Genomic DNA, 14,781 nt, shown 5'->3' on the forward strand with positions numbered 1-14,781 from the left:
GTACAGGAAAAACCTTACAACTTTTCTAAGTTTCTCATGAGAGACCTATAAGCAAACATTCACGACCGTCAACCTTTTCTGATCTATCCTTGATTTGTAACCAAGGTGATTACCAGTCAGCTGGACTTCGGAGGAGTAAGAAGCTGGTATCCAACGGCCGAGCTGGCACTTCAAGAGAACATAAGTGATCCTACCCTGGTCCCATCAACGAATCACACTGGTCGAATAACCAGTCTCTGGTTATATGTGAAGTGCATGTTCAACGTGCTGGAGGAGGAGTAGTTGTTGTTTACTTGTTTTATTTAATTTTTTTTTTGTGTGATTAATGATATTTTCTTATCTTTATTTCTTTTCTATTTAAAAAAAAACAAAAACATGACAATAGATCTAGGGGGAACTAAGACAACATGTCTGATAAAAATAAAGAAAATCTGGTAAAACTCAAATGAAATCTGATAGATTTAGTGAAACTCAGAAAATCTGATGATCAATCAAAAAATCTGGTAATTTTTCAGAAAACCCAATAAATCATCAGAATCTGTTCATACACCAGAAAATTCTCAAAAATCTGATAATACATCAGAAAATCAAATTTTTTATCAGAAAAATTTCTTGACAACCAGGAAGTCTGACAAATCAACAGAAAGAAACATTTGTTAATATTGTCTTAAACCAGATTCAAAGAAACTTAAAACCAACTAAATTTTTGAAATAAGTTTCTTTCAAAATATTTTTTTTCTAAGGATTGGAACAAGCTGTTTAACAAAAAAAAAACTTCCTAAAAATCAGAGCAATGATGTGGAGTTCAGAACTGCAATGTAAAAATCTCAAAACTTACTTATTCCCTCTCATCTCAAAAAAAAAAAAAAAATTGCTGATTCAATCTCCATATACATGAATCAAATACATTCTGATGAAATATGAAGAAAATCCAACTCTCAAAGTTTTATTCAAAGATTTCTTGATATATATCATCAAAAGGAAAACTTGGGAAGATACACAATCTCAGAAAATGTTTTTATTGGACCTTTTTGAAACAAAAGGGTTCCCACATGGAGAAAAGGTGCAAGTTGGACATTAGTATTTATCTGTTAAAATCCTTGGAATCTCTGATTTTCATTAAAAAGATTTACACTATAATCCAAAGGTTTTTCAAAAAAGGTTGTTTCCTAAACGGATTAAAACATCATTAAGGTGTCATTAACCACCTTGAATACAAACAACCCACGAAAAACACTCAAAGATCTCTGTCTGGATACACTATAAATACCTCATTCAAAAACCGAGACTTCCACCTTCAACCTTCAAACTCAAAACCGTAAAAACCCTTTTCCGGAACAAAAAAACCCCAATTCGCAATGGCTGCTATCAACATCAATATGCCACCAGTTGAACACTCTGTTCCTTTCATCACCGAAGCTGAATTTCTTCCATTTAAGAGCAACAATGAAGCAATGAACGATAACATTGAAGAGTATGATATAAAGTTTCAAATTCTAATTGAATTTCTGATCAGATGCCCGATAGCTCAAGCTCTCACAAAGACCAGAGAGGTACCAGAAAAACTCATACAACAAGTTGTAAAAACTCTCCAAGTCTCAAATCAAATTGAGCTAACAGCACACGTTTGGGGAAATATCTTCATTACAATCTCACCAGAGAAAATAAGGGAGTGTCTGGAACTACCCTTAAGCCAAAGCTATGAAGAAGCACCAGAAAAAGAAGATATGTGTTCACTACTTGATGCTGTAATGGGTTACAAGACAAAGATTTCAAAAATCAGTGAATTCAAGAGGAATAAGCTACCTGCCTTCTGGCAAGTGTTAATGGAAATTCTGAACAAATGTTTATCATCAAAGATTGGAGGTACAGATCAGATAAATATGAATGTTTTGACAATCATGTTTAGTCTCATAAGTGGGTCGAATATTGATTTTGGAACATAAATATTTAATCTGATCAGAAGATCAATTCTGACTAATGCTGGAAGGATAGATTCACATCTACCTTTTCCCAGATTTTTGTCAATCATAATTTTTGATGCATTTTCTGAAAGAAACCTAGAAATTCCAACATCAGAAAATATGTGGAGTACAGAAATCATGAGACCTTGGACTGCTGTAGGGTCTTTGAAGTCAGATTATGATGTACCTGCTCTGTCAGAAAGAATGTTGAATCTGATACCAGAAGACTCACCATACAGAGCAGAATACCTAAGGATGTTATGCAAGAAGCAAGAGAACAATGAAGTTTTTGAGAATGTGTCTCCCATGGAGCATGATGCACAAGAGTCAAGCACACCAAGAATGGAGCAGTAAGGTGAATCAGATCCTCACCCAGCTGATGAAGATGTGAACATGAGTCCTGTGGTAGAAGAACATCATGCTGAAATCTCACATATGGGAGAAACATGTGCACAACACTCTAAACTTAATATATTTCATAATTCTGAGAGTGATTCTGATGATTTAATTCAAGGAAATTATGAAAAAGGCACTGTTTCTATAAGACAAGATGTGAGTGGAACCAAAGACCCATTTTCTGAATCAAATTCTGAGAAGGAAAATGTGGTGGCAACAGGTGGAGATCAGTCTATTGATCAAGGAAACCTGGATGAGAAAACTAAGAGTTTCTCAACAACTCATGGAGAACCTGAAAACGTTCAAGGATATGAGGAAAACCAGAACTTGAATGTGTTTCAATTTTCTGGTGAGGGTACAGAGAATATGGAATATTTCAATCCTCTTAACCTCAGAACAGCAGAGAATGTGTTTTCTGCTGGTGTTAGAGGTGGAACATTTGTTGTTCCTCCTATTTACCAAGGACATCAATCTATGTCAACTGAACAAATAAATAAGAAACTTGAAGACACAACTGCTGTTTGTTCTGAGAAAACAGCCACAGAAGGAAAACTTGATCTGATACTGGAAGAAATCAGAAATCAAAAATCAGATATCAAAGTTTTATTAGAAACTGTCAAAACTGTGCAGAAGCAAACAGAAGACAACACTGCAGCCCTCAACAAACTGTAAGAGTCATCAGAAAACAGATAGAGCTCATCAGAATTCAAGAAAGCTCTCAAATAACTACAAGATATCAAGAAACAAATGGCTGAGGTTGCAACTGTAGGGGAAAGCTCAAGTTCAGGAAGAATTCTTGAAGAGATACAGTTCCTCAGAGCCAATAACAGCAGCATGGCTGAGGCTTTTGAGAAACTGATGGTGGATTTGATTGTACAGAAAAATCAAGAAAATCTGGAGTTTCAGAGAATGAAGAAACAAGAAGAAACAAATACTCAAACTCTTGCTAATGTTCATCTGTTAGTAAAGAGGTTGCAGTATAATGTTGCCAGACTGGCAAAAGCTGATCTTCATGAACTGAAAGCCCCAACTCCACAAGAAAAACAAGCAGGAGAGTCAGAAACTCCTCAACAACAACCAAAAACCATTCAATAAACCAAACAATCAGAAACTCCATCAACTAAAAAATAGAAGCAACCCATGGGTCCTCCTCCTAGTAAGCCAAAGTTACTCATGGGTCCTCCACCAAACATCCCAAAGCCAGATACTTCAAGGGTCCAACAGAAAGAACATGTTCCAGTTCAGTCTTCTTCTAAAGCTCTCACAGGAGAAACAAAATTCAACATAAAGATGGATACAAAAGAGAAGAGAAGAATGGATCATGAAGTAACCTCCTCAAAAAGGCCAAGAAAAGTGATTAGAGAAGATTCAGATGGAAACTTCAAAGAAATAGAAGTGCTGAAAGGTGATTTACACACAATCATGTATCCTGAAGAAGACCTGAAGCATTACTACTGGAAAGGTAAAGAAGACAACCCAGAAAGGCCACTCTCTCCAATAAGCAAGAATATTGTTCAAATCAGATATAATGGAAGCTGGGAAATTCTGCACAAACAAATGACCGATCCAATAGTATCTATTGAAAGAACCGACACTTTAATCACTGGAGGAGGTATATTAGGAAATGAAGGACAAAACAAATATACCTTGATCAGAAAAGATAACAGTGAACAACAGGTTACTGATGGAAATCTGGCTGATGATATTCACCCAATGGGCATAGTCAAAATGAAGAATATCATCGATAAAGAGAAAAGTGGTTCAGTTGTGATCAGAAGAGCCCTTGACAGCATCAAAAGTGCAGAAGTAAAGTTATATAAAAGGGCTGCACTGGCAGACTTTGATCTGTGTATCAATTTTGAGTATAGCAACAAGGTGCTGTTACCTCCTCCTAACAACACAATTCCAGCTGAAATTCCTTCTAAGCTAGTGAGAACTGGAGCAATCTTTGACAAACTAGAAATGTGTGTAGTCTTCAAAGATGTTCACGATGAGAAAGCTCTGTTCAGAATCAGTGAAATATGCAAGTATTCAAATCAAACTCTGAAATACATAAAGAACTGCATGAATGAGAAACAAGAGCAGCTCAAAAAGAAAGGAAAGAACAATAAACAGCTGAGAAAACAATTGAAGATTGCATTGATAAGTGGATGGAATCCAGAGGATGGTACAAAGAACTGTACAAGGAAACTCAAAAGGCAATTGATCACAAGAAAAGGCTGAAACTAGGAGACAAATACAGAAGTGGAGTGAAGATCAATTAATGAATTGATGAGAGTACATTTCTGTTTTTGAGAACAATATTTTATTTCTGTCTGTTTTGAACAATGGTTGGTTTGATTATGTTTTATGTTTCTGAACTTAGTTGTCTGAACTTGCTTTTCAAGGATTAGTTGAAAGTTGTTTATGTTAGATATAGAGATAGTTCATTTTCTTACAATACTTAGGGGGAAACTGTTAGGATACTTTGTTTGTAAGTATTGAAAAAAATCAGATTCAACTTGATCTATGAAGAAGACAACAGTCCTGAAGATCACAACAAGAAGAAGAAGATCGGATAGGACAACTGAAATGAACAATATCTACTTCAAAGAATCACAAGTTGATCAAGAGCTGAAGAAGATTATCAGAGAAGGTCATTTTTGATGGATCTGATGATATTTCTGATGAAATATCATCAGTTTCTGACGATTCTGATCATCAGATTTTCTGATGATTTGTTCACCAGAATTTCTGATGAAGTGGTTTATCAGAAATTCTGATGAGTACCCCACTTGTCTAAAAATCAGCTCTATTCTGCCACAATAACCGAAGCAACTTGACATTATTGGATATCATGATTATAAGGCAACTTGACTATTGGTGTAGGACCGGTTTTGAATCCGAAACGATTGCGAAACGTACGTATAACGTGCGGAATCCGTACACGAACGCGACCTAACACACGTGACGTAATATAAACGTGATTCAATTAATCAAATCTGAAAACGTACAAGAAGCTGAATCACGATGTCACTTTCTCTATCTAGTTTCTCTCTCTAGCTCTAGAAACCTCTAAGTGACAAATGTAGCAAAAGTTCTAAAACAAAGGCATAAGCCTCCTATTTATAGGCCAAGGGGTTTAATGAGGAATCTCATTGATTACAGTTATGCCACCTTACCTTTTGACTAACTATGATTAATATAACAATATGAATCTTGTTTTCTTCGGTTTCTGCTACAGACTAGATTGACGAAGGGGATAGACAGATAATGCACTAACAGACTCCCCCTTGGATATTGCTGTAGTCAATCCGTAGTCAAGCTCGTAGCGCCTTTTCTTTCTCTCTCTCTTGAGACTTCTTGAAGCTTTAACACGTCTTCATCAACGTAAACTCTCTTTTGTTTGAACAGAATCCCCGTGGATCTGTATTCAGCTTCAGCTCCCTCTTTCGGTAAACTCTTCAGGCTCCCCCTTTCGTCAAGCTTCCGTGCTTTGGGATCGACACCTTTCTTTCCGGTTACAAGCTCTTCTAGGCACGATACCTGGCTCCTTGCACGCTTCCCTTTACGTTGAGCTCGTCTTCAGACTCCCCCTTAGACTCGGCTTTCGGGATAGTAGTCTGGTATAACATCTGCAACACTCAGACATTTATAAGTAACAACGTTTTAAAAAACCATCAATCAAATTCTCTAATCCACTCCCCCTATCAACTAACTTTACAGATATGGCAGCGTTAAAGAATCCAACTCCCTCACAGTTAATCGTCCAAGTCCAAACTAATGACCTTGGAGATATCACAAACTGTTTTTGAATTTTTTTTTATTTTAATTCAAGTATCAAATTAATGAACTTGTTTTATTTTCAGAAACACAATCAGCTTACTTAGATTTTGAAACTCAGCAACTCAGACATCGGTTGTCGAAAATAACGCAGAAATCAAAATCTTTTTGTATTTTTTGAAAATATAAAGCAATAAAGAAATATATACAAACATATTTACAGACAATATTTTTGTTTGAGTATGTGACAGAGGATCATATCAGTTTTTGACAAATTACTAGTACCGTTAAGCTTTAATTCATACTCAGAATTAAACAATTCACATAGACTGTTTCTAAATTCTCACACAATTTTCAATTTACTCAGGATACTATTTAGATGTCTTATGAACTTAGCTCATTCATGTGTCCCACCTCTTGAATATACTCCCGTATCCAGAATCTCAATATTAAGACACACAGGTGATTGTACTAAAATGATGTCTGTACATAATTTAGGACATGCGAAAACTGAGGGATCTCAGGTCGATACTTCCGTATGCGTAGAGAGATATCAGTTTCGACTTTGGTATGTCCCCTTTAGAGGATCTTTTTGCTACAACAGATGATTATCAATTTTATTGTTTAATCAACTTAGGGTTAATGCTGTGTTTCAAGCATTTCAGGCAAAGCATTATCCAAGGACTAGGTCAGAACTTCCATTCAGCAGAAGTCCCGGAATAATACCCCAGACATCAAATCGTAGAAAAACCTAGTATATCAGAATATGAGAACTTTCAAACGAGATTTCAGGGGTTACCTATATATCCAAGTAGTGTTCCCCACGAATTTCACAAGTTTGAAATTTTAGGTTTATATCCCGAATAAATCTACTAAATGTGTGAAAATCTATCAACACATCATCAGCAAAACTGTTTAACACTTTATACTATACAAATCTTTAGCGTACAGTAACAAGTCTACTGATGTACTATCATTTCCTCTTTTTTACGCAACAACTCAAATTTTTTGAATTTTATCATGTTTTTGGCTTTTTCAAATTTTCTAATGTTTTTGTATTTTCTAACAATACTTCTCCCCCTAAAATGCAAAACCATTAAAAGAAATTTGACAAACCAATACTGATAGCTTTGTCTCGCCATCCATGTTCTGCTAATCATGCACTGAATTATACTAAAAACAGTAACTACCCCCATGATTTACAACACATTGATTTTTACAGTTTGAAAACTGTTTTTCAATCTGTGACAGTAATCATGCTTGTTCAGCCGTGAGGGTTTCGGCGTATTCAAACAACACATATTTTTGGTTTTTCTAATGTTAACAAACTAAAACATATTTTTGGTTTTTAATTTTCTAAAGCCTTCTCCTCCTTTTGGTGTGCCAGGCTGCTCCAACTTTGAATCTTACATTCTTCAGAATTCTTGAGCACCTGCACATTCAACTAATTCAATTACTTGAACAATTTAGCCCATGTCTGTTTGACCTTAGGCATCTCAACACAATAATTTTCATTCAATGCTTGAAATTCATTGTCATTTTTCACAAAAACTTTCTCAATTTTAACTTCAGCTTTCTCATCTTTTACCGAATCAACATGTTTCTTAACATTCCATGTTTGACCTTTCGGTGTACCACGTTTGTAAAAATGTGAATCTTTTTGAACACTTAGATTTTGAACAACAACTTTTGGTTTCCAAAACTCTTGGGGTTTTGTCATATCAACGAATTTTTCCAACTTTGTGTTGTTCTGAATCTGGGTGTATGAGAATTCCAGGTCTGTCTTGAATCAAACCTGTTCGGGTTTGATTTCCAATTTTGATTCGAAGCAAACTTGTTTGTGTTGTACCTCCAAGTTTGTTTTGAATCAAATCTGGTTGACCTTTGTCTAACATTCTCAGATTTTTGTTTCTCAGCATCAATCTTCGTTTGATCAACATCCACAGGTTTTAGATTTTGACACTTGCGTGCAAGATGTCCTTTTTGATCACATTTGAAACATGTTCTCATGGACACATCTTTGACCTGTGGTTGTTGCTTTCTCTTTTGTGCCTCAAACTCAACATTAGACTGCCTCATTTTGAGTTCTTTCTCTTCAGCTAAACTGTTTCCTTGAACAAAACTCAATTTAGCCTGATAATTTGGCACTTCATTTTTCTTTCGATTCTGCTTCTTCTTATAACCCAACCCAGCCTTCATGTTCTTCTTTTTGACACCCGGTTTGTTATAAAAAGTTTTGTGACCTTTACCAGCAAACTTCGATATTTCAGATTTCTCAATTTCATCTTGAAAACTTTGTCAATTTTCTCTGAAATCACATTCTGAATCGGGAATACAACATCTAAGAATAATTTGTCCGATCCAATCATGGTATAAACCAATCCCTTTTAATCATCATTCAAATTTTTCTTGGATTTTATGTTTTTCAAATATCCATCATGAAAATTTCCTTCATTTTCATCTTGTGATTCAGTTTTACCTGTATCAATCGACTCTTCTTTGAAAACACTTTCAACAACCTTACCTACCACCTCTGAATCACTGATATCATCAGATTTGGTGTAAGTCGCATCGATGTTATCGGGTAACTGGTCAACCATGTTGATTACTTTTTCCACTTTTTCGCCATCATAGAATGTATAATTATTCTCCAACGGTGGTGGAACTTGATGGTATTCAGACCCTATTCCCTTTTTGTTTTTTTAGACGCTTTCTCATCGGGTGTGATGTTGAAAATACGTTCCAGAATATATGAAGATGAATGATAGCTTTGCAATTTATTGACCAACTTTTCTTTGTCTGCCAATTCTTGTTTAAGCTTAGCAACATCATCAATATATTGGTTTAACACTCTTTGTTTATCTTCAAACCTAGCTTCAAAAAATCTAGTGTTTCTTTGACAAGCACACAATCTATCATCTAGACTTTTGACTTTACTTTTTAAAGTTTCATATGCTTCTTTTACAGTTTCATATGACAATTTCATTACATCATATTCTTTTTGCAACTCTTGAATTTTGATGTCTTTTGGAACACATTCGTTGCAATCAGCTGAACACTTTTCTTTTAATTTCTTGTTTTCTGTTTCAAGATCATCACATTTTTGTTTCAATTTTTCATTTTCTTGTTTCAAAAACTTTTCATTTTCAATCATCTCATGACATTTTTCTTTGAAAATTTTATCTATTTTAGTAAATTCAATATTTCTGTTGTTTAGTTTTTCATCTTTCTCAATACAAGCACTGCACGTTTCCATGCATTTGTTGCATTGTTGTTCAGCTTCATTATCAATTTTATCAGAAGTATCAGTTTGAATAATTACCTCAGTGACTGGCACTGTGGTTTCCTCTGCTTTCTGAATCTGATCTTCTTCAGCCACTTGCGTTTTCTCTTCAACAACTTCATCGGCTTTCCCTTCAACCTTCTTCACTTCATTCACCATCTTCTCACTTTCAGTCACAATTTCTTCAAGTGTCTTCTTCTTTTTCTTCTCCAGACTAGCAAATATCACCTTCCGAATACCTTCTTCAACCTGCTCTTTGTACCTTGGAATCCCCCTAAGGCCTTTGCACCAAACACTCACAGTAGGTATTGCCGCAACTAATGCATCAAGGTCAACTGTCTTCGGATCAACCGTTGGGTTTCCTTGAGGATCAACATAGCATTCTTTTTCTTTGCTCCACTTGCCTGCTCGTGTAGCTTCTTTGTAAGCATCATATACATCATCCAATCTTAGGCGTGCATGTCTTTCTTCACGAGTAAGTGTTATTTCAGCAGTCATCGCCTTAACTTCCACTTCAGCAACGTCTTTGTCATGTTGACTCCAATCATAACCTTCATCATCATAGATGATTAAACCAGGTGACTTTGCCTCTATCAACCCCTCTTTCCAATCAAGAGTTTGAACCATAGATTCATATTCATCATCTATATTATCCACATTTTGATCACAAAATGACAAAGCAGCTCTCTTTTCTTTGGATGATACTCCATCAATTTGCTTTCTGATTGGCTGATCAGTGTTCTTATGATATATTGCCTTTTTGTAATAATCCTCACGAAACAGATTTACACTTTCATCAGCTCTGTTGTTTGGACATTCTCTTTTGAAGTGACCCTTTTCTTTGAATTTAAAGCAAGTTACTTTGTTCTTGTCAAAACCCATCTTCGTTTCAGGTCCTTCCAAACATCTTCTACCAGTGATCTCCATGAATCGTTGTGCTCTTCGAATGACACTTGCCATGCACCAACGAATATCCATGAGTTCCATTTCTTCTGGATCCACCTGATTGTAATCCTCTTTCGTCATGTTAGGATTTCCGATCTTTCCTGCAATTAACCCTTCGTAAGATACCAGAATGGAGGCTAAAAAACTCATATGCTGTTGAGCAAATTCATTGTTCAGCAATGGAGAATTCTTCCAATCAGAGTTGGAATTTGCATTTGATGATCCAGATGCAGATGATGCATGATATCCCGGATCATAACTTGAAGATGTATTCTTTGATGTGTCACTGGTCTTTTCTGCCGTAAAACCCGTTTTGATTCTTGGAGACTCATTGATTCTTGAAGACTCATTGTTTTGTAACAACCCTCTTCGATAATACAAACCAACATTTTGTTGATAGTTAGAACTTGACATCTTATTTTGTTTTTGAATCAACAGATCATGCCCCTCTATCTTCTCTATCAATTGATCCAAAGTCAGTTTGTCAAAATTAGCATCATTTTTCAACACAATCACATATGTTTTCCAATCATCTTCATGAGGTAAAGCTTCAACCAGTTTATCTACAATCTCTTCTCTTTCTTTGTTAATTTCGAATCTCTCCAGCTCAATCTTTAAGTGACAGAAACGTTCAATCATTTGACGAACTGTTTCATTCTTCATGCAGCTAAACATATCAAACTCCTTTTTCAACAACGATATTTTGTTTTTCTTGATATCTTTCCCTCCTTCAGCTTTCACTTTTAATGCTTCCCAAATTGACTTAGATGTTTCACCATACTGAAGCAGTGAGAAAATATCCTCTCTGATAGATTGTTGAAGTAGAGTTTTCATTCTCAATTCTGCTGAATGTTCTCTCTTATCATCTGCTGTGAAATCTTTCAGTGTGATCAATTCACGTCTTTTATTTCTTGGTTTTACATATCCCAAAGTCAAACAAATCCAGCTATCATACGCATAAGCTTGCACCCAATTTTCAAATCTTTCAAACCACCAATGATAATCTTCGATATTCATGAGCTTTGGAGGTCTCTGATGGTTTCCATACACATTGTCATAACTCAAACTTTCTAATATCACTTTGGTAACATTCTTTGGAGTAATTGGTGTATCTTCTGAAGTAAATGCGTTATAAAACGTGTTGTAAAACTCTTCGCCAAAATCCGACATCTTCACAATGTTTCTTGAATCTCTCACTTTGAATATCTCGAATTACCTGAATCACACAAAACAAACAAACACTTATCAGTTCAAACACTATCAAACAGTTGAAACAAAATAATACTCGAACTGTTGAATATTCTTGTGCGGACAGAAGGTTGACAGACTGTGCGGACTGAATGTTGACAAACTGTACGAAATGCTATGACCCGGATCAAATTCAAACAATCCTGACAAATCCACACGACCTGGAACCGAATCACCTGTTGTGAACTGGGATCAAATTCAAACTGTGTGAATTGAACTTAAATCCAAATAACCTTGATGCCTTGACTTTCAATCCATCCAAACTAACATATCTCATGCACACACTTGAATTAATGCTAACACAACATAAATGGGATATGCAATCAAATTGAAAATCGCCGACAATCAATGCAAAAATAAAATGTCAGACAACAATTAATGATGACACAATCTTATTTGACCATTACACTGTCATATGCAATCTTTAAATGTCCAACAATATCAATTTTTCTTTTTAATTTGAACTTCCTTTTTAAATGTGCCCGATAATTTTTTTAAAAAAAAAACCAAAATATGATTGGGCCGCTAATATATGTCAGAATGCTGATTGGGCCAATGTATTAAGCACTTAGTAAAATATGATCAAACCGATTCACTAAGTTGTTATATTCAAATCACATGCACATGGAATGGGCCGTCCACTTTGTATACTAAAAATGTGTATATATCTCAAACATGGCCGACAATTATTTTTACATTTCAATTATCATTGGGCCGATTAAGATGGCTGACACAATTGACTTTAAATGTTGATTGATGTGTGCACTTTCAAACGAGAAATTTCAAAAGTGAACCCTCAAACGGAAACCCTTTCAAACGTGATGTCACTTTCAAACGGACTGCTTTCAAACGGAAGTCAGTTTTCAAACGTGAACTACTTTCAAACGATATTTCAAACGATAGTCATGTTTCAAACAGACAACTATTTTTTCAAACGATATCCTCAAACGGTCACACCCTCAAACGATCAATTCAAACGATAGGACCACTTTCAAGCGAACTGTGTCATTTTCAAACGGACTCGATCCTTTCAAACGATAGTCCAAACGGAAGTAACCATTTCAAACGGAAGGTATCCAACTTCAAACGACAGTTTCAAACGGAAGGTCATTATTTCAAACGGAACCTCGCTGTTCAAACGATATCGGACCTAAAAATTCGAATATCTCCTAAACTGCTTGGAATTTGAATCTGAAATTTGGTAGGGTTGTAAATCAAATGTTTACGCACAACATATCCAAAATTCAGCTGAAACGGACCGTGAAAACCTGTTCAATTTGATGATTTTCAGTAAAAAACGTGAAAAATATGAAAAAAAAATGAAGAAGTAGATGAAATCGGATCTGAATCTGATGTAATCATGTGCAAAATCGTGTGAAAGATCAGTGCAATCAAGCTCCCGCTCTGATACCACTTGTAGGACCGGTTTTGAATCCGAAACGATTGCGAAACGTACGTATAACGTGCGGAATCCGTACACGAACGCGACCTAACACACGTGACGTAATATAAACGTGATTCAATTAATCAAATCTGAAAACGTACAAGAACCTGAATCACGATGTCACTTTCTCTCTCTAGTTTCTCTCTCTAGCTCTAGAAACCTCCAAGTGACAAATGTAGCAAAAGTTCTAAAACAAAGGCATAAGCCTCCTATTTATAGGCCAAGGGGTTTAATGAGGAATCTCATTAATTACAGTTATGCCACCTTGCCTTTTTGACTAACTATGATTAATATAACAATATGAATCTTGTTTTCTTCGGTTTCTGCTACAGACTAGATTGACGGAGGTGATAGACAGATAATGCACTAACAATTGGATTCAATGAATATGTCAAATGGCTACTTTATACAGGACTTATTGCATGAATAAACAATTGTTTATTCATGTACCCAACCTTCTATAAATAGAAGGCTCACCAAGCAGAAGACAATGAGTTAAGCTTAGCATTCAATACATACTACAAAACTCCATTGCCCTCTCACCCACATAATTTAAGATTCATTTGTATTAGATAATAATCTTACAATCACCTTGTAAACTATTTTGTTTCAAAGTGATATAAACTTGATAATTCTGTAGGTCTTGTTTCTTGAAAGTCTGATTTCCATTTCTGCACATCTTTTTCACATCTACTGAAATCACTTGCCATATTACGTGAAAAGAAGTTTTTAAGTCCAAAACTGGGACCAACACGTTTGTTTTACATTATCATGTGCTCGGTTTCGCTGCAACGTGCGAAACACACAATCCAACAAAAAAACGCTAGATATAAAGAATTAAAATTTTCAGGGTTTAGATTATTAAAGGATTTTTCATATAACTAAAACAACATAAAGTCAATATGAATGTTTTATTTATACGATTTTACGGATGCACGAAAGTTTCAGAACTCCGGCTATATGAAATTAAAGATCTTAGATACGAATACGATTTATTCTAAATTATCATTATCATTATCATTGATGATGATTACAAAATTACACTTTGTGTAACGGAATTGAATAAACAGATTTTACGTCAAATAAATCATATAACACACTGTGAATGATAAACCTAATAGTCGTTCGATAAAAGGTCGATATAGTGTATGTCTGTCTGTCTTTATTAATATTCTAATAGAACTTGATAGATGGAACTCATTGGATTGGCATATTCGAATATCTCAGCTTGAACTTTTTAGTTGATGATTTGTATGTGATTTAATGAATGATAAACTAACATATTATTAAATACTCTTATGCCTACATTTTGCAGAATTTGAACTTTCTCCCTTATGAATACAGGGTACCTTACTGTCACACCCCACCTGATAGTAGAAACATCTGAGTAAGATAAACGAGATTGCTCAAAACATTATAACATACTAAAATTACAATAAATTTAATAAACACATATTTCATTTCATTTCATACTTAAAAGAAATGCATTGTTTCGAAAGAGAAAGTACAACAACTTGGATCTAATCATGACTAAACATAAAGAAATACATAAGCGTAAATTATTTGGTGTGTTTCTAGTCCAACGTAATAGTTTTCTCGAGATTTCATCATCAATTTCCTGCAACATGTATTAAGTATCCGTCAACACAAAATAGGTCTGTGAGCATACAAGTTTCGTCTACATAGCATATATGAATAAAGTCCCAAATCCAAACATGACAACTTTTTATACTAAGTTT

The sequence above is a fragment of the Helianthus annuus genome, chromosome 7, assembly GCF_002127325.2.
Source record: "Helianthus annuus cultivar XRQ/B chromosome 7, HanXRQr2.0-SUNRISE, whole genome shotgun sequence".
NCBI classification, from domain to species: Eukaryota; Viridiplantae; Streptophyta; class Magnoliopsida; order Asterales; family Asteraceae; genus Helianthus; species Helianthus annuus.